Source organism: Corvus cornix, chromosome 6 (assembly GCF_000738735.6).
Source record: "Corvus cornix cornix isolate S_Up_H32 chromosome 6, ASM73873v5, whole genome shotgun sequence".
NCBI classification, from domain to species: domain Eukaryota; kingdom Metazoa; phylum Chordata; class Aves; order Passeriformes; family Corvidae; genus Corvus; species Corvus cornix.
Window position 1 is genome coordinate 24867581 of NC_046336.1, and position 23060 is coordinate 24890640.

Genomic DNA, 23060 nt, shown 5'->3' on the forward strand with positions numbered 1-23060 from the left:
GGAGCAGATGGTATATCTCAATTAGGGAAAAATATTTTCTGTTGGCTTATTATACTGTTAAATTAAATTCAGTTTGAGTGGAAGATCAAACATAACAAAACAAAGGATTTTTTCTGGTTCTTTTATCATCAGGCTATTACAAAACAGTAATGTATTACTATTAAGTAGTAACATGAATGGCAAACAAAGCTGCTTATTCTATTTAATTCTTTCCCACTGAAATATCAGTATGATGATGTAACAAAATAGGTTAAGGGCTGGAACTTGGCAAGTGAAATTAATTTAGTTTGATTTGCACAGAAGTTACCCGGGATGTGAAGGGATGATGGAAAATACATGAATTGTGCAGGAGAAGCAGCAGGTTGCAGGTGACAGTATCTACCCATGTCTTGCATGAAGGGCAGCTGGTTGTAGAACAGATTATCTGACTGTGAGTATTACAAGATGTGATTTATCTTGCCTCTAATTTTTAGAAAAGAACTTGTTGTTATAGTAAAACTTCTTAGGTCATTTACCAGATGTGCCAGGCACACTATCATGAAGAGAACATTAATAGAATATGAAAATATTAACTTCTCGTGTTTTCTTATTTTGCAAAAGAAATAGTACAGGGAGCATGAACTGAGTTGACGAGGTCCGGTTCCTTCTGTTTCATTTGGTCCAAAGCTGCTGTTATGTAAATATCATTTTCCCTAAATTGCATTAACAACTTTAGATATAATAATGCAAAGTGAAGTAGTATTTCATTGTAAACTACAGTCTGGCTGAGAAAACAGAATACTAGGAATTCACTTGGCTAAGTGTCAGGAAAGTAATTAGAGGATATAATGTTAACTGCTTCAATTAACACTGATTATACATCAATGACTTGGATAGCCTTAGTATTATAAGGAAAGGAATTAAATCGTCTTTGATTTCACAGATCCTGTTGAAGAAGTAGGAACACAAAAAATTTTGTTACTAATGCCATGATGTTTACTCAGAGAAACACGTACTTTTGTGACAATCCTTTAGTTTGAAATAGATCCCTAATTGGTAAAATTATAACAGTACTGCTTCCATTTTTCTGCTTGGAAAGCTATTTTGTTGTATTCTGAATAAAAAAGCAAAGGAATTGTAGGGATTCTGAAGGAAATGGGTCACATTTATTCCTGATGCAATCAACCTTTTTGTCAATGGATAATGAATTATATAAAGAATGAGTTCTGCCTTGCATTGAAAGAGAAGCTGACCTTCTGTCAAATAAACCACAAATGGGCAAAAGTGGTTTTCTTAGTCATTTTCTACCTGAATGCTAAGTGTTTATTATGATAATTCATTTATCATTCTAAATATTTAATTGTAAGAGTCTTTGATGGTTATACTTCCTGCTGCTATCAGGTCAAAGCATTTCTGCCAGGTTCCTTTGAAACAGGCAGTTTGGCTTTTGTCTAAACATTTTTTATTGTCTTCTGTTTTACAGGGGTTTTTTTTGTATCAGAGTATCTTCAACTATCTTGTGTAGAATAATTGTAAACAATTATTGGCCTCAACTAAGTTTGAGAACATAACATAGCTTCCTACAAAGCCTTCAGGTCAACCATGAAAATGACAGATTATTCTCTGTCTATTGTCCCTGGCTGTGAAAAATAGTAGTCTAAAGACTTCAGATATTTTCAACTTTAATTATATTTTATATGTTCATAATGATTAAATATTCAATATGGTTGAAACTGAGACCATGGAATATTTTTCTTTAGTTCATCCAGCTGAAATTCCTTTGGAGTGCTTTTCAGAATAGAAACCTAACCCCCACTGTATTTAGTAAAAAATACTTAAATTGTATCTGCAAGTGCTTTGCAGTTGTGAGAACTGACTTTGGGGACACTGGCTGTAGTAATGAAAAACAGACTGTATTATTCAGAAGGTTTAGTGCAAAATGTGGGTATTTTGATGATGATTAAAGGCTTAACTCAATATACAGGGTTTTTTGCTAACCTCTGTGCATTAGTTCATAGGCAAGAAGCACAAGGTTCACCCTGTGTAATCAGCCAGTCTAGCACTCATTGCTGGGAAACATTCTTGGCACTTCAGGTAGAGAAGTCAGTGCTTGAATGAGCTGGTGAAACTAAATTATTTCTGCACTAGAGCTAAACTTTCTGGGTCAAGTTCAAAGAATGTTAGTATATCTAAATGACTTGCTTGTTTCTTGGAAAAAGAGAACACAATTTTTCATAGTTGCCTAACTTTTATGATTTATTATCAGACAGTTCTGGTCACTCAGCTATTTTCTCTTTAGCATTATAGGCAATGAATTCTGACTACAACGTAAGTAAATGAATTTTTGTCTTAGGGTATCAAATAATTAGAAGGTTAAATGTAGTGAGATTTTGCTTCTGTAGAAATGGTTAAATTGACAAGCACACCTAAGTTCTGGAAAAAGAGGTTGTGAAAGTTGGTACTGGTCAGGACAGCAGCCAGAGCTTTTTCTCTCAACCATTTCATTGACAATTTAGGGCAGTATCACTGGATTTCATTCATTTTCTTCCTACTTTTTTTGGGAGATGAGAACTGCTACTTTGTCATGCTGTACTTAAAGGAAACATAAAGGAAAGCAAAAATCTAAAATTTAAAATTTGAAAGGCAGTATTGATTTGCCCAAACTATGTATTTCTGTGTACGAGTAACAGTTATCTGCTATGCAAGAAGAATCAGAAGATTTCAGTAGATCATGATGTTAGCTGTAATTGATTCATGTTTAGTTTTCTTTTTAATTTTATCAGGTGCAATTTTGCTCTTGCTTATTTACGTAAAACATTCCTCATATTTAAAGCACCTTCTTTCATTTTACTCAACTGGTCTCAGTTTAAATGATGTCAGCTAAGCCAGGGAACCTGAATGTCTGTCCTTTATGAAGTCCTGTATTCTGGCCTTGATTAGTGGTGTTGCTTATGCTGTCAATTATTAGTAGATACTGCTGGTACTCTGCTCTTTGATCCTTTCAGCCTTTCATTCTGCCATGTCTGGTGAATAATGATGATGGGGGGAGCAAGGTCTGCTTTGTTCAAGGATTGCAGGCCACTTGACATGCATTACTTCTTCAGCAATGCCTTCTGATATTTATGAATGTAAAGCCTGAATCCAAGGTAGCATAATGTCAGATGAATACAAACCCAGAAAGTACAATGGGGCTTGGAGCAGGCCTTTGTATTGTGTTCTCCAATGCAAAAAATAACAGCGTGTAACTTTTAACTCTGTAACAATGACACTTCTAATGCTGCAGGACTGGAAGAAAAGAATGGTCTTCCAGCTTTACTCAGCAGCCTACTGAGTTCTTTCAGTGAGCCATGGAGATGAATAATGGTCAATAGAGTGTGTCAAAAAGAAGGTAAAAACCCCCCAGTTAGGTCTTAATTACTATTGGATTTAGGGTTAAGTGTGGTTAGAATTATTTTTCTGGCCCCTGCTTTACTCTTCAGACATTTGACTGAGAATTCTTGTGAGTGTATTCTAATTTAAAAGGGGAGGTGGTAGTCACTGGTACACTAACAGCCAACAACAGCAATGAGCTTACTTGTCCTGAGAGGGAGAAATTTGGCCTGTATCTGTCCTGCAAGTTTGTGAACTCTTGCTGGCTTCCAGCTTGCTTGTTTCTGAGAGTGCATCTATAGGATGGTCAGCATTCAGCCTTGGCCTGAGCTCTCCCAGAGACAGGGCAAGAAATGTGTCCCTACGGATTTGTTGAAGAAATACAGTAAACATGGCCTTGGTATTCTACTGCTGATTTTCACAGTTTCATCGTGTACGTGTAATCTGGTAAGCAAACAATCCTTTCCATTAAAATGAGCAATAATGGCACCTTTTCTCCCACATTCAGTTAAATATTGAACTTAACATTTTAAATATATTTATACTATTGTATGCATTTCTCCATTACACATATGGACATCACTAGATAATGTGTATTCAAACTCCGAGGCATTTTCACCTATCATTAAAACTAGTTTATTCTAAGTTCACCTAAACCTGATGATCCAAATTGGCTCTAGCTGCTGCTAATTTGGCCTTTGTGATGACATGAGGTCTTTAAACCAGAGATTATTAATTGTAAAAAGATGATATTTAAGCGTGTGTTTGTATAGAAAGAGCATGAAGTACAGAAGGTAAAAGAACTGGAAGCTGTTCAGATGCTTACATATGCTTTCTGTTTCCTCTCTACTGCATAAATGCTTCCAACTACCAAGAAAGTTAATATTAGCTAAATGTAAATTAGAATGTCTTTGGGTCTCAGTAAAGTAGTGTTAGAATGAGAGATAGAAGAGTGAAGTAAAAGGAAAGTATATTTTGAGTCAATGGTATTGACAGAAAGAGACCTTAAATAAGCTTCCATTTAATCCTCTTCATTGTTAAGTTTGTATACAGATTTCTCTTGTAAAGGTGACCAAACTAAATATTTCCTAATATCTTCTTTTGTCATTGTTTCAGATTTCCACTGCAAATTCATTGTTGTTTAGATTTAATGCAAGCAGTGTGCTTTTTTTCTTCCTCTTTGTGGGAACTAACTAAAACTGCAGAGCCTTTTGACCCTGAAAGTGTTTTAGGTAAAGCCAGGTTCGTTTTCATGGCAGGTGAAGGAACCCATTACCTTTCTCATTGTCACTTCTATTTATGACCCTTTTTTAGGTAATTGCAGTGATGCTTGTTCTTTCATTACTTCCATAGTCCTACATACAATATGAAATTGCTATGTAATACTATAAGTCTATTGGGAAATAAGGTAAAGATTTGGAAAACAGTCATAGAAAGAGTCATACTGAAAAATACTGATGGCTAAGTATCCTGTTTGCAGCATTAAAAAAAAAAATAAGACAGCACCTGGTCTGTAGAGAAAAGATCCTTTCCCTTTCCAGCTGGGTCAAACTTACTCCAAATTTTTGTCTATTGGTCTTCTGTGTGGTTGTTACTGAGCAATAATAAATGCATATGGTTTTTGGTGGTGTTTTTTCCCCTTATACTTTGTCTTGACTCTCAGCAGATATATGAGAAGAAAAAAAATTAAAAGCATATCTAGCTGTATCTTTCAATGATATTAATGAAACTGGTGAAGAAAAATTGCTTTGCAAATTAAATACATTTTTATTTGCTGCTTCAAAATGATCTATCTCAACCTGGGCCCAAATTATGACAGGAATTAGGCACTAAAATATTGTGATAGAATGTGATTTGAATTTGGGTTTGAAAGAATATTGGGAAAGAACATACAAAAATACAGAAATCTAGTTCCATGAAACTGCACTTGCAGTAGTGGATCAGTTCTGAGAGTTTTTCAGTTAAGCCTGTGTTTGTGTGCTGGATTTTTAGCCCCTGCCAAGACTTGCACATATACTTAATACAGTAATAATAGTTGTTTTGACTGTTTATGCAGTGTACACACCTACAACATTTTACAGCTATTTGTATTCCAGTTATGCCAGCAACACCAAGAAAGCTCAGAAGGACTAAAGACTGAAATTCTAGCAGGCAATTGTTATTTATGTCATCCAGTGGAAGGGCCACTGTAATTTAATTATTGCTATAAACTAGGAGGAAGTCAAGTATTTCTTAGGTTTAAAGCAGAATTGAGAAACCAGAATCCTGATAGAGCAGCTGTGGGGTTTTTTTTCTTTTTTTCTAGCCAAACACCAATTTTTGCTTAAGGAATAAATAATATTATTTGGGAAGAAAGTAGTCTACAAGCCACCTGCTTACCTTCCCCCTTGTATGGGAATCTCAGCATTAAATAACATAATGTAATTTCAGGGACAGCATAGAAAAAAATCTAGCACTATATCTGATTTATGAGGTCTGTATGTTTAAAGCTTGGCCGACTGACAAGAGAGTTAAGAACATAATGGTTAATAACTTTTTGTGAAGGATAAACATTAAAAATTAACAATAATTTATCTTCTTGCAAAAGAAGGGTTTATAACCTGGAATAATGTATTGCTGTTGAGAAAAGAGAAATTTAGGTTGAACATCACAAAAAGTTTCCTGACAGGAAGTTTTATTAGACAGTGGGACTGAATCTCAAGGGAAGACATAGGAACCCACTAGGTTCAGACACTTAAAACAGTCTGAGAAAAATTGGTAACTCTGTACAGCTATTGCACAAATGGTTATTAACCTGATATGCCTCTTTCATTTTCACCTTTCGTAATTCCATGGTTCATTAGCCAGCAACCTCTTTCCTCTGCCCTCTGGTACCTCCAGGACAACTTCCACACAATTTGTAAAAACACATTTCTTACAACACATGTGTAGCTTTTGTTCTGTGGCAGAACACTCACCAGCAACCCTTCTTATGAGGTCACTTGTCTACCCACATTTCTGCTGGTTTTGCTGTTTTCATTTTAAAAGGCTCTGGCAAAAGTGCAGTTACTTTCAGTCTGTGAACACTGGTTAGAAATATTTTTTTCTTTATCAAAATAGGAAAATTCAACCCTAATTAAAATAATCCTAAAATGAGCTGGGGCTTTTAGAAGAAGAATGTGTGTGTTCATTCTGCTTTCAGGCATTTTAAGACCTAAGCTGTTTAGCAGATGACTTTTTTCATGAGAATGGGAAACAAAAGACCTGTAACCTCTGTTGAAAAATTCACAAAAAGGACACAAGTTCTTAGAAAAGCTGTGTTTTAAGAAAAGTTCTTGAGACCCTTACTCAAAGATGAGTTGCCAGCCAGCAGAATTCATAAGCCCAAAGCCTGTTCAACTTTATGAGACTCTTGTTCATTTGTTTTATAAGGACAGTTAATTTTCAGCCTTGTCTGAGGTGTCAGGGCTGTCAGCTGTGAGAAGGAGGATTAGCAAGCAAGTCAGAAAAAACCTCCCTCGTGTGTCTCGTGTGTTGTCAGCGGCCTTTCAACAGAGCTCCCTTCCATACAGCTGCTGTGTGTGACATCATGGTGTGCTGCAAATCCCTGCAGACTTCTGCTGGGTGATTTGCTGGGAAATTTTTCAGTCCAGCCTGGTGTCAGCACTGCATTTTTAACTATTTTGTTGCTTTAAAGACTAGCAAATGTTTAGAAATACCAAATACTGATTTAGTAGATGAAAAAACCTATGATGAATGTAACATTTTCCCAAGCTGCTTTACCCTCCAAGATACTCCAACAGTATTTTAAGTGAACCAGAGTTACTGGTTAGTAGTAAACTATTGCTTCAATAGGACATGAAAGGAAACACGGAATTGAAAGCACAAAGTTCTTCACTAGATGTGGGATTTTTTGTTCTCTTCTGGAATGGGTATGTTTGATAATACAAGGCTTGCTACCTACAAAGACATCAGCATAAGGATTAGTCACATTTTCTTTTAGTTGTCTATTTAATAATGCTTAAAGGTAACCCTGAGAATTGTCTGAGGACTGAGGCTAACTTTCTGGCTTTTTCCCTGTGCCTATGGAGATTGGTTGGCTCATTACATCTAAGTATTCCTTTGTTGATCAGTACCTGTGACAGCCAATAAATGGGAAGCCATAATGTCCATGTGGTAGAAAATCAATTAAAAAACAACAAGTTCAACAAATTCCTTCATCTTCCCTAATCAATATTGAGATTAAAGTGTCTGATAAAATCCTTTGGGTAGTTTGTTGTACCTGAAACTAAAGCAAAACATATACGAATAAATTTTACTTTCAGGGTTTTCTCACAGCTCTTTACTGCTACATAGCTAGGAGAAACAAGTCACTTACCAGAAATTAAACGTTATTGCTGTCAAACTAAATTACCCTTGATATATAATGAACATGGTAGCACTCTAACAGACCATCTCAGGAATTTGGATGCTTTGAGGATTGAATTATATATAAAGGTTTTTACTTTTTTTAGTTAAAAATTTAGTATAAGCTGTAATTCTTTTTTTTGTTCTAAAGAGAAATTGATAATTCTGATCGTGTGCTATATCTAATCACTATCCATATTAGAATGGTAAATAAAAATTGTGTAATGTATTTACTCTGTAATATGGACGTTGAGATGGGCAAACTATTATGTTGCTCAAATAAAAGGAGAACTGTTTTTTTCTCCCTGCACTTACTGTTAATTTGCACCACTGAAATAAGAGTCAATCTGCCTGAGGTTTTGAAACTGGAGGATAGTTTTAAGGTTTCTTTTAGATTTTGATTGTAATGTTGAAGCTGTAAGCTGCTGTAACGATGTAATGCAAACACCCCACCTTTGTGCTTTAACTCCAAGGGAGAGGTGTGAAAGTTGTCCCTGCAGGTAGTGAACGTGCAGAGGGGACACACTCTGTGTAAATACAAGAACAAAAAAGATCAGCTCACAAAACCTGGTGACAGATGACTATTGAGAAAAAGATGCAGATAGCGACTATATAGATATTCAAAATGCTTCATGGGGCTCCAGAAAGTCCTGCTGTTGGGGACTGGCATCTTCCTGCTCCTTCTTATCCCAAGAAACTCAGCACAGCTTTGTAGAAGGTTGTCAGCTCCTAGTTCCCGTAGATGTCTCTCCAAATAGTTTAGGTTGCTCTCCGGTTCGTTGGTAAATTTGAGAGTGGAAAGCTTTCAAATTCCCCTGCCAGAGAGTGTAAGTTATAAATTAATTTAGTGACTGGTGAAAGGTAAACCTTTACATTTAAACCTAACCCAAGATACAGTCACCTTTCCTATCCAAGAAATTAATTAGTCCTTGACCAAAAATACAGCTTTCATCGTGGCTGTGAGCCATATTTTAACCATGGCATCCATCTGGAAACATAGAAGTATGACTCTTCCCTGATGTCCTCCTCCCGCACTTTTCATGATTCCTGTTTTATGAGAAAGATAAGACAATCTAGACCTTTGGCCCCATGCTTTACAATACACCTGAGACATTCATTAATGGTCCAGAAATTATTTGTGTGTCACGTCTTATTGGTTAAATCTCACTTACTTATTTATGGCTTCATGCTTCTTCCCAGTGCTTTAGACATTTATACTAACCAGTGAGGGAAAGCTTAGTGTAAGATTATTTGGACAAATCAGCTTTAAAGAGAAGTTATCCAGAGCTTGCTCTAGTAGTAGTCTGTCTACTCCCTACAAATCTTTTTCTTTTTTTGGTGTTATACCTTCAGCCAACTGGATTAATTTTTTAGAACTTATTTTAAATGAGTGTTTTCTCTCATTCATATGTGTTAAAGGACCTGCCAGTGTTGTCAATATTTTTCTGTTTTCCTCCTCCCTGTACGGAAGAGCACTTCTATTTTGTAAGCTGAGACTGGAGCATGATGGTTTAATGATAAACAGTTTAGCAGTGGCTCTGATACTGCTCGTGCTGAGCTGTCATTGGGAGATGAGACATTAAGCACCAGTTGCCCTCTGCAACTCACTGATTAGGGCCCAGAGACACACATTTAGAACTAACTTTACACCCTACTGCAGGTGCTTGTTAGCACTGTTCACAGCCATTAGTAATACAGGACACAAGGAAGAATGCTCCTATTTTGGACAGGACATGACTGGTTCATGTGTATCTGCTCCATTTGGAAAAACAGAGAGTCTGATGAGAGTCTCTAGGCTGCACACCATGGCATCATTAGGACAGAGACATGCCATATTTTTTTTCAGAATTTTTAAAGAATTTATTGAGAAATCTATTTCTTGTACTGCTTTTATCAAACATTATGCTCTTGCAGTAACACTTTTTGGGGCAATGAAGTTGTAAGTTATACAGAGGTGTGTGTCCACACTTTGAATAGTTCATACTTTGAATACCAGTAGAAGGTGTTTTTTAACTTTGTTTTTAATGAAAACATTTCAGAACTTTCAGTACCAGCTCTACCAAGGAGATGAATTAGCTCCAAAGTGTTAAGTCTCTTTTTTTGCCCATCTCTTACATTTAAGAAAGCAAAATAACTTCTCCTAAAACCTGTGAATAGGAAAACTGTTTTCTTTCTTTCAGAGCATAAAAGCCTGGAGTGTTGCTGTTTCACTTTTTCAAGAAACATTTATTTCAGCATTTTGTTCCTAATCTTGATTGTTTACTCAAGTAGCTTCCTCTTTGATTGTGTTACTTTCCATGGTAAATATTTAAGTTATTCATGAATCTTTATCATTCTGAGCTGTTTCTCCAACACTTTTTTTGATTTAACTTACTCCTTGCAAATGATTTGGCCAATTGGTTTAAAGTTTCAATTGCATGACATTGAATTTTAAATTAATTTAATTAAATTTTAGAAACTAATACTAATGTGATTTCAAATTATTTTGTGGCTCCATTTTTGAGAAAGGACTCCCTGTTCCAATATCTTTCAATGTTGCCTTGTTTAGTCACAATTGATTAAAAAAACCCCAGATGTGTCTGGTTGTATATATGAGCATTACAGTGTTGAGTGTGATTTTAAATTAGTTCAGTCTCTGTTACTGATTTTGGTGCTCCAGTAGGAAGAACAGCTGATTGTGTACTGTCTTCACAGCATTTTTGTAACCCAACAGAGGATTTGTTTTGAAATTTGTTATTGACATCAACATATGTGCAAAGCATTAGCCAGAGGGGTGGTTAGGATTTCCACTTAAACTGAAGTAGCAGTTTATGTCTCTGCCTTGTTTCCCTTGGACAGTGCTCAGCCTCATGTTGAGTGACTAAATAATAAATCTATTAAGCTTTCTCCTAAAGTAATTTCACTGTGTACTTATTTTATTTCTGACTGGTTTTTGACTTGCTTGCTAGTCATTGAGACTGGCTCTGTTTTCCATTCCATCTGTACCAGATATATTTACAAGGTCTCTTCCTAGAGTTTTAGGAAGGTATTAAGTCCTCTGTTAAAGTCTTAGTCATCTGAAGTCTCAGGTGATGAGCTTCGAGTCTGCACATAATACATATTATGTTCACATTTTTGTTCTCACTGTCATCTTTTTGAGTCTGATCACTGTTTTTGTGTAAATAATGTATGCTCATTTTTTACTGATGCAAGGAAGAAATATCAGTTGCTTACACTGGAAGCACACAGTATTTGAAAAGATGCAATTGAAAAACTTACCTGTGTTTGGGGGATTGTGAAACAACCTCACTGGAAAAGCACAAGTCTTCTAAAGACCCAGGAGCAGGAGCCCTGTCCCTGTCATTTAAGTTACTTCCCAGGTTTCTGAGCTGGGCCTACTCCTACTCAGCTTGCTGAGTTTGTATCTGGTTCTGGCCACTAGCCCTTCACCTGTTCTGCAGTTTAGAGCAAGTCTTTAAATCCTCCCAATTGCTTTCTCAACCAACATACTCACCTTGGAAAATAGAAGACAGTTAATGCTCTCACTAGGAATTTAATGATTTCTTTCTGTTACATGGAGGGTGCAGAGAAACTGTAGAGCAGTGGAAAAACAAAGCTAGAGAGGATTAAAACAGTCTCCTCTTGCTGCCCATTAGTGTGGATTTGATTCTGTGGCGATTTTCCCTTTACAGTGTCAATGAGACATAAATTATCATGAGCTGTAAATAGAAAATCTGTTGCCTAATATCCGTAGAAAAGAGTCTGCAGGATGAAGCTTTCTACCATTTAAAACAAAGCTGCCTCTTTCTTTTGTTTTCTTGGAAGGATCAATTTTGGTATATACAGGTTTTGCCCTCCTGAATCAAGTTATTGGAATGTTTGTTGGCAGTATTTGGGAATGTGTGCTTTAAACAGGTCAGCAGAATTAATCAGTAATCAATCTCTCAAGATGTTGCAAAACTTAGAATACATTCAAGAAAGTGATGATAAGTCATTTTTAAAAAGAACCTTTCTAAATAAAAGCTGCTCTTGTAGGTTTATGTGTGGGGATACTACATATCTGGATAAAAATCCTTTGTTATTATTGAAGGAGACTTTCAGGTGTTTGCCCAAATCTTGCATTTTCATGCCCATGCTCTGACAGTGACAGTGTGAACTCCTTAACACACAGGCGCAGTTTGCACACTTCTGATCTAATAATTCCATGTGCAGCTTGGTTTAGTAGTTGTTTTGAATTAGAAAAGGAAAGGGAAAATGTTGCTCTTCAGGTTGGCATTAGTTTCATGCCTTGGCAGTTTCATAGGGACTTTGCAGGTAAAGAACAGAGGCACCATTTGGAAGTCCCAGTTTAGTGTCAGTGGTGGAATATCAGCTACCATGTGCTGAACCTTACTGCTTTCCTCTTTTTCTTCTGGTTCCTTTTTCTAGGAGATGAGGAAAGCAGGGGAGAGGAGGTGAAAGCAGGCTGAGAACTGTCATTCAGCACACTTGTACTAAAAAGCCTGTTAAACAGTGCCTAACAGCTGTATTGGTTCCTGCTACAGCTTCAGAGTGCCAACAGCCTCCTGCCTGATGCTGTGGAGTTCAGCCTTCAGAGGAGCCCAGTACACAGTGACAAGCTGGTGCATGTGCTCCCACCGCAGTGGGAGTGACAAGAGCCAGGCCACTGAGTGCTGGACAGAGGTGAGTGATGCTGTAGCTCTGCCTGGTTGGCTTTAATATAAGTTTTTCCAGAATTATGAACTCTGTTATTAGTGTTTTGCATTGCTAACAGATAAGAAAGAAAAAAAGTTCTGAACTTTTCAAGTCATGAATTTTATCTATGTTAGTGTGGCACTGAATAGTACTCTGCTTGCAGTCACAAACACTCAAGCTCTCATATATGTGTATAAAAAGCCTTTCAACAGAAACTTTAGCATACTGACATTCTCACCACATCTGAGACTATCCAAACAGAAATTCAGAAATGAAACCCCTGGGCTAAAACTGCATTAATACTGAATGGCGGCCATACAGGCAGTTGGCAGCTCAGATGAGTGAAAATTAGTCGAGTACTGCAAAATTTCCTTCCGTAATATCAACCAAAACAACCAATTATTACTGTAATCAATTTTCTAGAAAGTATGAGAGTACTGCAATGCCCTACAGCTCCATATTGGTCCTTCTGTTTCCATCCTCTTCTGCTTACACTGAATACTCTGGCTAGGTGACTCTTCCTTTGCTTAGAGTTTCCTCAGTTTATAGCAGGGCTGGTTTAGTGATTGGATTCCCATATGCTGTGGTTACTCAAACAGACAGCTCTTAAAATGGTCGTATTTCTTACTTTTAACTTGTAAACTGGATATTATATTCTGCATCAGTCATCCTAATTTCAATACTTTTCAATTTTGCAGGCCTTTTTCTTTGAATTTCTCTGGAGTTTTTAATATTAATTCTCTTCCTATTGAAGGGCCGTAATCACTTCTATCCCAGTAAAAATTTTGTGATGGAATATCCTACAGTTGCATTTTTCAGTTGTTTCATTTGTTAAGAATAGAATCTTCTCAAATGTGGTATTTTGTCTTTCCTCTGAATAAAAATAACAAGAATGCTTTATTCTTTTGAACCAGCATTGCAAAAAATCTGAGGTACTTGGAAGCATTTCAGAAAAGTGTAAATTTTGAGTTCATTAACAAGTGAAGTAGGACATTTCTGGTGCATAAAAATATGTTCCTAAGGAGACAGCTATGAATTTGTTTGTGAAATTCCCTCCACCTCTTCTCTGATCTTGTTGGATAAAATGTACTTTTTTGTTTGCAAGTTTGCTTGTGTTCTCTAGAATTTTAGAGAATATGAATAAAAATTAAGGAATAAATTAATATATATTTTCTTTAAAAACTTATATTAATTGTTTACATTAATATCTGTATTTGGCAATTTTTCAGTAGGACTGGCAAAATTTAATGCTTTATTGCTTTCTATTCAGAGAGCATCATATTCTAAGATAAATTTGAGTCCATTTTTTGCCTAACAGTGTTTTCTGTAATTTTTTGTTTTGCTGAAGTCTTGACTAATTCTCATGTCCATACTGTCCAACGACAGCTTTAAGTTGAGCTCATTAAATCTCAGAAGTCTTCTCAAAAAGTCAGTTGGTGACAGGGTGTTGATTAAATTTGTTAAATGTAGAAGTAAATTGAGTCAGTTTTGGATTGTGCAACCTTCATCTGAGCTTAGACAGCTCATTTTCATTGCATTTCACTTTGTAAGAGAAGATTTTCTCTCTGTTTCCTGCTTTGCAATAGATGTGGTTACCAAATGTTCAGGAAAGTGTCTCAAGTAGTCAAAAGGTGAATGTGTCTCTCTCTCTATATATATACATATATATGTGTAAGAATATATTTTTTTCTTGTGCACAGCTGCACTTTTTTTTGATATAGCTTTTTTTTTTGGTCAATGTTTTCCCTGGCTTATAAGTGGAAGAGGGAAAAGAAACACTATATGCCATGGGAAATGGATATCACCTGCTTGTATTAGCAAATAGAAGGCAATTTTTATCACTGCGTTCTAAATAGCTCTTTTACTGCTTCTCAGTATTCTGTTCTGTCTAGTCCTGGGAACATGTGCCTTCATATGTAGTCACAGTCTTTGATAGTAGCATCTATTTCATTACCAAGAGTGCTCTAACATAATTTTTTTGTTACACAGAAAATCCAAATAACCTGCTGAATTGGTTTATGGTGCTAAATGATAGGTGGTGTGTGACCGTCACAGGCAAATTCTACAATCCTATAATTTGTGTAGATAAGAAGGCTTAGCACTCTTATTTTGACAAAATAGGCACAGATAAGAATGAGCTTAATACTTCAGTGTGCTTGTATTTTTCTTTATCACATAAAATGTAGTAAAGGTTTCTATTTTTATTTCTGTGAATGAAATTTTTTATGAATTGTACCAGAGAAAAGATTACCACCTACCAAGTGACTGAAATCGCCTTGCTCTTCAGGTATAAAGTTTTCAGTGTTCACATTAAAAGCCAAGGCTTGAACTTTACATATCTCATGAAACTTAAGCAATGAAAAAGCCTGACAAATTGAGTAACTGAAAGTTAGGGAGAGCTGGATCCTTATCTGAGGAAGTCATCACCAATTCCAGTGTAGCAGTTCCTTTGAAACTCCACATCCCTTTTTAAAAATACACAGCTCTCTCCGAAGTTTGAGGTGCAGGATAGAAGTTTGGGGGAATTGTCTTCCATTCTTACCTCTGCTGTGATCTTAAAATATTGGAATTTTTTCTTGATTTCCCTGGGTGACTCTGGGACAATGCTCAGTAATGCTTATTTCACTTGTGCTATCCAAAAGAACCAGTGGGTCACCAGACATCTGTAGTCTCCAATCTGATTATGTCAGTCTATATATATTTAGGGTGCATGTGAAAGAAGGAGGCTTCTATGAAATTCTTAGAATTTTTGAAAAAACATAAAAAACCTGATGGTAGTTAGGTATACAATTTTTATATTAGCAGCATTTTCTTGTTAGGAGCACAGTGCAGGCAGTACAGTGCAAATTACACTCTCAGCTCTCTCTATCTGCAGAAAATATGTCTCTTGGTGCTCTCGTGTGCAGAACACTTCCAATCCAAACCTGCATAACATGAAAAAAACATATACTAGCGACCAGGACAAGGCTGCCAAAACTTGTGTTTTTCCAGGGCCTGGGCCTCCAAAAAGGATATGTGTTTTTAATTAGCTGTGTGATGACAAGATTAAGAAGGCAGGCACTTCTTTTTACTTACTGTAGTCCCACAGCTGTTTTGGGCAAAAGTATAAAACTAAGGGTTTTTTGGGGAGGAAAAAAAAGGAGGGTAATAATTAGAATTGAATTCCCTTAGTTACAGCTAGATGGTACACCAGAATACTCAAGGTACATTATTTGTGGGAATAAATTGATATAGATCCATTAAGTTAATTGAAGTTAAGGTAGTTTAAACTTGCTGAGAATGTAACTCCTATGGTGAAAAACATGAGGGAAGGCCAACACGATTTTGTGTGATTCATTTCACTGGGGAAGGAATGATACCTCAGGGCCTGCCTTTGATACGTGATGGGGCAAATTTGTGGCTATTTCCATGCCTATAAAATGCTCTAAGTTCCATTTAGGAGTGGACTAACATTATAAAATAGTCCTTTTACTGACTTCAGAGAAATCACCTTATTTTGCAACAGTTATATGTGATAGGTAAAGAACTTGGGGTCACTGAATGAAAAGCGATATGGAGAGGCAGATGATTTCACTTTAATGTAAATGTTGATGCCATATCAGTTGCTTGTTCTAACATGTCAGACTTTAGATACTTAATATTCTCTGTCATTAAACTATATGACAGGTCTAGCTCTATTTCTCCCAGATAACTTTGGGCGGGTCTTTGAAATACCCATTCAAATATCTGATTATTTTCTGACTACCCTGAAGTTCAGTTTCTACATCCTAGTGCTCTGCATGTACCCTTTTTCCTTTCTCCATGCTGGGAAACTGTTGTAAGTTATTTTCTTTGGCTGGGTCAGGAAGTATTTTTCCATTTGGCTACTCTTTATTCCTGCTTTTCATTTGCAGAGTAATTTCATAGTTAGACACTAGGCAGCTGGTCTTCTAATGTGTGGACTGGCTTAGCAAATAATTTTATTATGTCTACAGTGCACCAGGTTGCATTATAAAGTTTCAGACAAGGCTATCTCCTTCCTTTCTCATTCATAGCTTTTAGCTATGCCTATGCAATTAAATGGGGTAGCTGACTCTCTGCACATCTTGATAGATACAAAGAGGAATAGCCTCTTTGAGTTCTAAGGGTGTTGTTTCAAGTTTAGTTTAAGCCAATCTAATTGCAGGCAGCTCCTGTTGACCCTCATTGTCCCAGCTTCTCTTCCTCCCCAGCAATATTTTCAGCTGAATCAGGTTCTTGGCATGGTTATGTGTGTGTGCCAGTGACAGCAAATGGGAAGAGTAGGACTGAACAGGAGGGAGGAGGAAATGACTGGCATAGTCATAACCCAGTTACGCCAAGCCGGGGCCAGAATGGTGCCCTCAGCAGTGGACACTCGCCAGGGGGATCAGTGGAATTTCTTGTCATTTGTGCAGGTGACCTTCAGAAGCACTTTCATCTCCCATCTTCTGGTAGCTCACTATACATTAATGGCAGTGTTTGTTCTACTTGTTCAGATAGGGAATCTTGTAAGATTCTGTAAGATTTGAAAGGTCTGCTAAGGTAAAGGACACGAGTAGAGGTCTTTATGATTTCCATGTTTATGTTGAAGTTGGATTAAAGTGTTTAGTTTGAGATACAGCAGGTAATTTTTACCAAGTAGTGTAGCAAATGTATTTGTGATACTACTTTTATTTTTGCAAATAGTATATATTTAGGCCACTAGGATACAAAGATGAGACGAAATAGTCATTATTATATTTCAGGGCAAACTTTGCCTTGAAAGGCTAGCTCCAGTATCTACTTATCTCAGTGGCAGAGCTATTTCAACAAGATAGTCATTTAGATTGAACAAATAAGCTTTAATGCTGTTAACCAGATCTCAAACTCTGAGACATGCAGATACATCCGTCACACATAAAGAAGCCAATTCCAATCTCCTCAGCTTCAAAAAAAACATTTTAGGCGTATGTTCAGAGAAATCCTGCTCCTAGTCTTAGAGCCAATAGGAAACACTTGTCAATGATATTTTGATTTATTTTCCACTTTATGAATGCCTCCTGATGACCCACTCGAAAGGATCCTTGCTAAATATTTTTGGGCAATGGTGGAGACTAAACTGGAACCTGGATGTTCTTTCTACCTTTGTCTTCAGTGTGACTCCCATAACTGCATATATTTTTGAGCTATTAGCATAGGATTTGGGCAATAAGTATACAACTACTTTTAGAAGAACGACCATTTCTGGCATATGTAATCTCAGCAAATTAAAATTTCAACTAATAAGAACCAGGAAACAATTATAATAGCACTCTGTTTGCAAAGCTGAGACTCTCCATATCTAAGCGAAAAAATGTGACTTTGTGAGGCTGATAATAGTGGGAAAGTTTGGCTATAGTCTTAAGTCAGGAGATTTTGAGAAGCTGTTGCCATTAAGAAAAATATTCCTTTTCTGTTCTTTGCATGAAAGAGATGTAAGCAATAAGTATCTAGAAAAGTGGATCTTTCTGTAGGTCTTTGCCAAGGTGGTTCACTTGCATTGCTGATGTACCTGTTCACTGGAGATCTGTGGATACCCTTTCTGCAACACCATTAGCAAAACATGCTTAACCCAATTAATTTAATCTATTTCCATCTGGAAAGTAAGTAGATAGTGTGTGCAGGGAATGAACTTCTATCAAGGCATAATTGAGAAATGCGTTAATTGTTCTTGCCTAGTCATTTCCTCTGTCTATAATTCTATCACAGATTTGAAGACTGGTTTTGCCTTTTCTGCTGATAGAGACAGAAGTTGTCCCTGTGGGTTTGAGAAGTGCTTTAGGATGCACAGTTGATGCATGTATGTTGGAGCATGTTGTGTTTGTCAGGACCTGTTTCACAGTCCTATTTGTCTGGTTGTACTTTGGAGAAGACCAGGTGCCCAGGCCGAGGTTACACAGCCAGCTCTGTTCGGTGTAGCTCTGTAGTATTGTTGCAAGAGACAGTCCCACACTCCCTCTCTGTCACTGCCAGCTGCTCACCCCCTTCCTCCTGTGTTCCCTGTAAGTGTCTGGGTGATTATGGCCTGAATGTAGAACGAGGGACTTCACCCAGCCTGAGAACCAATCCTTCTTACTCGGCCAGTTTTTGCTTGGATCAGGCTCCTGATCCAGCCACATTACGGTGGTGTGGTCATTAGTTTCAGCCCAAGGTAAGAGTAAAGAACTGGGAACAGATGGTAAGGCCACATTCTGCATGGCAGCTTATAATGGTGTTTGATTAAGATAACTTTATAATCAACTTCCTAATTATTACTTTTATGCTTTGCTTAAATACTAACCATGTTGAGTACTCTGTCATTTTGCTTCTATCTCACAAAAGCCTTTTATTATCATTGTGTTAATATGCATTTAATTAAAAGTAACAACAATGCAAGTGATTGTTATGAAAGTTCCCAATGAGAGTGGATATGCAATCTGTTTCACTGGAGTCATACATTTCCTTCTCTTTTCTCTACATGCTCTTTTCTTGCACTAGTACGATTTGATTGCTTCTGGTGCTTAAATCCACATATTCAGATGGGTCTATTGCTTTCCCCAACCCCCCCCCCCTTTTTTTTTATTCCATTGACATTGTTTATGTGTTTATTCAGTGGTTATATCTGAAGTTACTGAATTTTTCCTTTAGGAGTTCTAGTGCTCCATTGTGAATCCCAGAAAGGAAGCAGGGATGGGCTGCTGCTTCTCTTCGGAACATGCTGCTGGTTTTTAATACATTTTTCCCTGAGTGTCTTCCCTGTGATTCCATACAGAACTCTCCAGCATTCAGCTGAAAAACAACTTCATATTTCCTTGCATTTCTCTGCCAGTGCTGCCCTGGACTCTGACTAATGCTAACCAGTGTAATTTTCTGTGACTTTCCTCCTAAGCTTTCCATTTCCACTCAGGCCACAGAATGGTGTTCTCCAATCCACAGCAATTATGAGCATGATATATGAGACAGCTGGAAGAGGGTATTGAGGATAAAAAAATGAGATGGTAAACAACAATCACTGCTAAGCCAAATGCATAGCAGGTCTCAACTTAGGCTCTCTTCAAAACTGCCACTAAAATCATTGAGGATTCTGCTTCCATGTCCAATGCTTTGATCTTTATTCTTTATTTATTAAGTCTCTGTTTGAACTTGGCTCACTCTGCTAAGATGTTTGAAACACATAGTGCTGAGTTGTCTTTGCTCTTTTGCACGTGACAACCAAGGCCAGCCTGGGTTTTTTCCCAACAGATGGAAACAAAGTCCACGTTTATATAAAGATGTGTGGAGAACCATGTGAAGATTCTTGTGTGAACACGTCCTAAAATAGCATCCACATTTGATAACTGGGGATATAAGATAGAATGGGTAGTGGATTTCTGCCCAGGCCCCAGGAAAACATGGTTTTGCACTTCTGAAAGAAGTGGGGTCAAGAGTCTTGGTAGCTGGAAATCTCATGATACTGTGTTTGCTGGATGCCAAAATTATTTGTGAGCATCTCCTGCAGTTCCCCTTCAGTTCCAGCTGCTTTTAGCAAGGGATGCACAGATTCCAGAGGATTAATTACCAGCCTCAAATTGGCAGTACTCCTTCTTGCTTCCATTTGTGCTGAATTTCACAATTTTGATTATCTATTTAATAGAAATATGTAAGAGAGGTTTCTCAATTTCTTTTGTTGGTCTCTGACCTTTGGTATTGCTGTTACCTTTTCATGAGGAGTCCTCAGGTGGAACGCAAAACAACAGAGGTAGATAGGCACATTTTCTGAAGGGATTGTGCATATATTTTATGTACCAAGCAGATGTGGTATAGAATGTGCTGATTTTATAGAAATACTGGAATTATAAGGTATACACATTGAAAGAATAGTAGCAAATCATGGAGAAAACAAGTGATGCAAGGGCCGTTGTTTATTGAAAAAAATATAATTTGCATTATTATTTGGATATTTCTGTTGCTGTGGGAAATACAAAAAAGAAATTTGGGAAAAGTATATTAAACAGTAAAGTGGGTGGTTTTCTTTTTTTTTATTATTTCTCATGCAAGTATTTACATTTTGATCTTATTTTTGGTTTCTTTTGCTATTTTTATTGTGTTAAAATGGATAGGGTTGCAGGCATTTGTTACTAATCCCTTAATTAAGCAACCTTGTACTCAATTTAGCTGCATATCTTCTTGATCCAGGAGTACAAATATGCCCCTGAAAAATAAGTTCTCTATATTTTTGGCTGTTGAAGTAAGTGCATGATTTTCAGAATTGTTAGGTATGCTCTGTTATTATCCTAAAAATACCTTAGAAGAAAAACATACAATAAAAAGATACAAACTCCTTATTGTTAAGAAATAAATCTTTGAAACAACCCAAATCCTAAAATATTTTTTAGAGTAATTTGTGGAAAGACTTGAAGCTGGTTGAAATATTCCAAATAAATGAGAGTGGTGTCACAAAATTAGAAAAAACCCCACATCTGTTTTGCAGTACATTTTGGGGTTTTGATTTTGCCATTTAAATTTCAAAAATAAATGGTATCTAGTATCAATGGCATTATTTTGCATAATGAATATGTACGTGAGGAAATTTATCTTTTTGTATTTCTATTCCCAGTTCCATTTAAAATAAGTAAGTTTAAAAAACTTCAGTCTTCTTAGATTTTCATGAAAATACAAGTTCTATTTCTTCAATGTTTTTAATTTGAATTTTATTACCCACCCTATGTCTGCAAGAAATATCTGCTACAGCAGTGCCTGCCAGTTTGGATTACCTTCTAAACTCTGCTGCAACAGGATCAAGTTTTTGGGAAACATTTAGGGAAATAATGAGTGGTTTCCATGGGCTCAAACTGTGACTCACTGGGATCATCACCTTAAATAGCTACTTTTTAAATGTCTTAGTGACATCGGTCACCTTCATGATTCAAAGGAGGTTTGAGGATGCTTGTAGTGAGGTCAAGTGATATAGGGCACCAAAAATATTGGTACTTTAAGCTCTTCACCCCCTCCCCCTGTGTGCACACACACAAGTGAGCATTTCACCTCTAATACTGTAAATGTGTCTCCAGTCTCAGTGGAGGAAGATGTTACTTGAGAGCTGGTGATGGAGTGAACACAAATGAGCTGTTGAATGAGGCTCTGGAGTTGGAGGGTGCCTATTCCCAGTTTTCCAGGAGGCTATTGATTTTGATTGCCTGCAGAAACAGGAAGATTGCACAACATTTAATCATCTTCTGAAAGTTGTTTTGCAAATGTTAAACCTGGGAACCAAAATTCTGCTGCCTCATTCGTCATGTAAAGAATTAAGTGTTAGTGAGCTGCAAAAAACATCTCCTACTGCTCAGAGACAGTATCAGAGTGTAGCAGCAATAAAATAGAATTCTGTGTTTAATAGTTTTGGAGAAACAAAGGGCCTACTGTTTTACAGTCCTAGTTTAGACCTACGTTTCATTCCACTTCTTAGCACTCTGCAAGTTAGAATAATGTTGTCAGTTCCACTGAAGCCGAAGGTAGCTTTTGTGGGTTTTACACAGAATAAATAGGGCACAGAAAGTCAGCATATGCAACTTTCTGCTCTTCATTTTATTCCATGAAGAAATTAGAGTTTCTGCAAAGCAATAACAAAATAAAATGAATGTTACAGCACCTTATTCAGTTACCTCAGGTTTTCTTCTGGGAAGAAAAAAAAAGAGCATACTTTTATGCCGAATATTAATTAGTTAACCCTTACTTTTTCTTGAATCATGTCCACTAATGTCTGCTTTAGACTTTGTTTTCTGATTTTTTAAATTTATTTCCAGGCTGAAAAGGTTATCCTGTTGCATTGTAAACAACCACTGAACCTTCTGAAGAGATTTCTCATCTGGGCTGTTTTGCTGGTGAGTTGCTTGAAGCCTGATGCTATAAAGATAATAGAATTAGCAGACCTAGCAGGCCTCATTATTTTTAATTACTATTGCTGCTGCTCACACACTACATGTAATTCAGTAAAGCTGGAGTGGAGTGAGGGGGGGATCCAACAACTCTGCATTTCAAAATTGGCCATCATAGAAGCAGCAGTTGTCAAATCTTCCTATGAATTATGTGTTTTTCAGATGTATCATTCTAATAATATTTTGAATAAATCTCAGAAATTCAATAAAGCAAAGGAGAAAAGGGAATGTGGGCCTTAAATAGGTCAAAATCTAAGTACCTTCAGCTCGCTTTTTGGTTCATTTATCAAAGCAAATCAATTGTTATTATTAGCCTATTATCATCATCCTTCCAGTGAGCTGGCTTCATTTTAATCAATATTTGTAATTAAATTACATCAAATGCAGTTTTAAATTGTAGCGACCTAGCTCCATGTAGGCTAAATTTATATGCACATCTTTATCCATTATTCTCATTCTCTATTAATAAGGTATTTCTTTACAAATAAGTAATAAGCAGCTGTGTTGAAACAGTTATACATCAGAGTTGATAGTGGACCACCTGCTATGTTGAAATGCTGTTTGTCTTTTATTTGTATGGACTATATGCTTTAAATAGCTCTGCAATTGCCATTGAATTTTCCAGTCACAACGCAGAGAGACTGAGGACCAGTGCTCTGGGCCATGGTTTTCACTGGCTCCTTTTGGCTTGTAAACAAAGTATTCATGGACATGGATACAAATAGTATAAATACCATTCCT

General features: G+C 36.8%; 1 long non-coding RNA gene across 1 annotated transcript; it reads left to right on the plus strand.

Annotated features, from left to right (window-relative positions):
* Positions 1-333: 333 nt before the first annotated feature.
* On the plus strand, positions 334-22266 carry LOC109144755. Its single transcript, XR_002045693.3, has 3 exons — positions 334-430; positions 12142-12396; positions 22188-22266. It is a non-coding gene; the product is annotated as an uncharacterized LOC109144755 (long non-coding RNA).
* Positions 22267-23060: the final 794 nt, after the last annotated feature.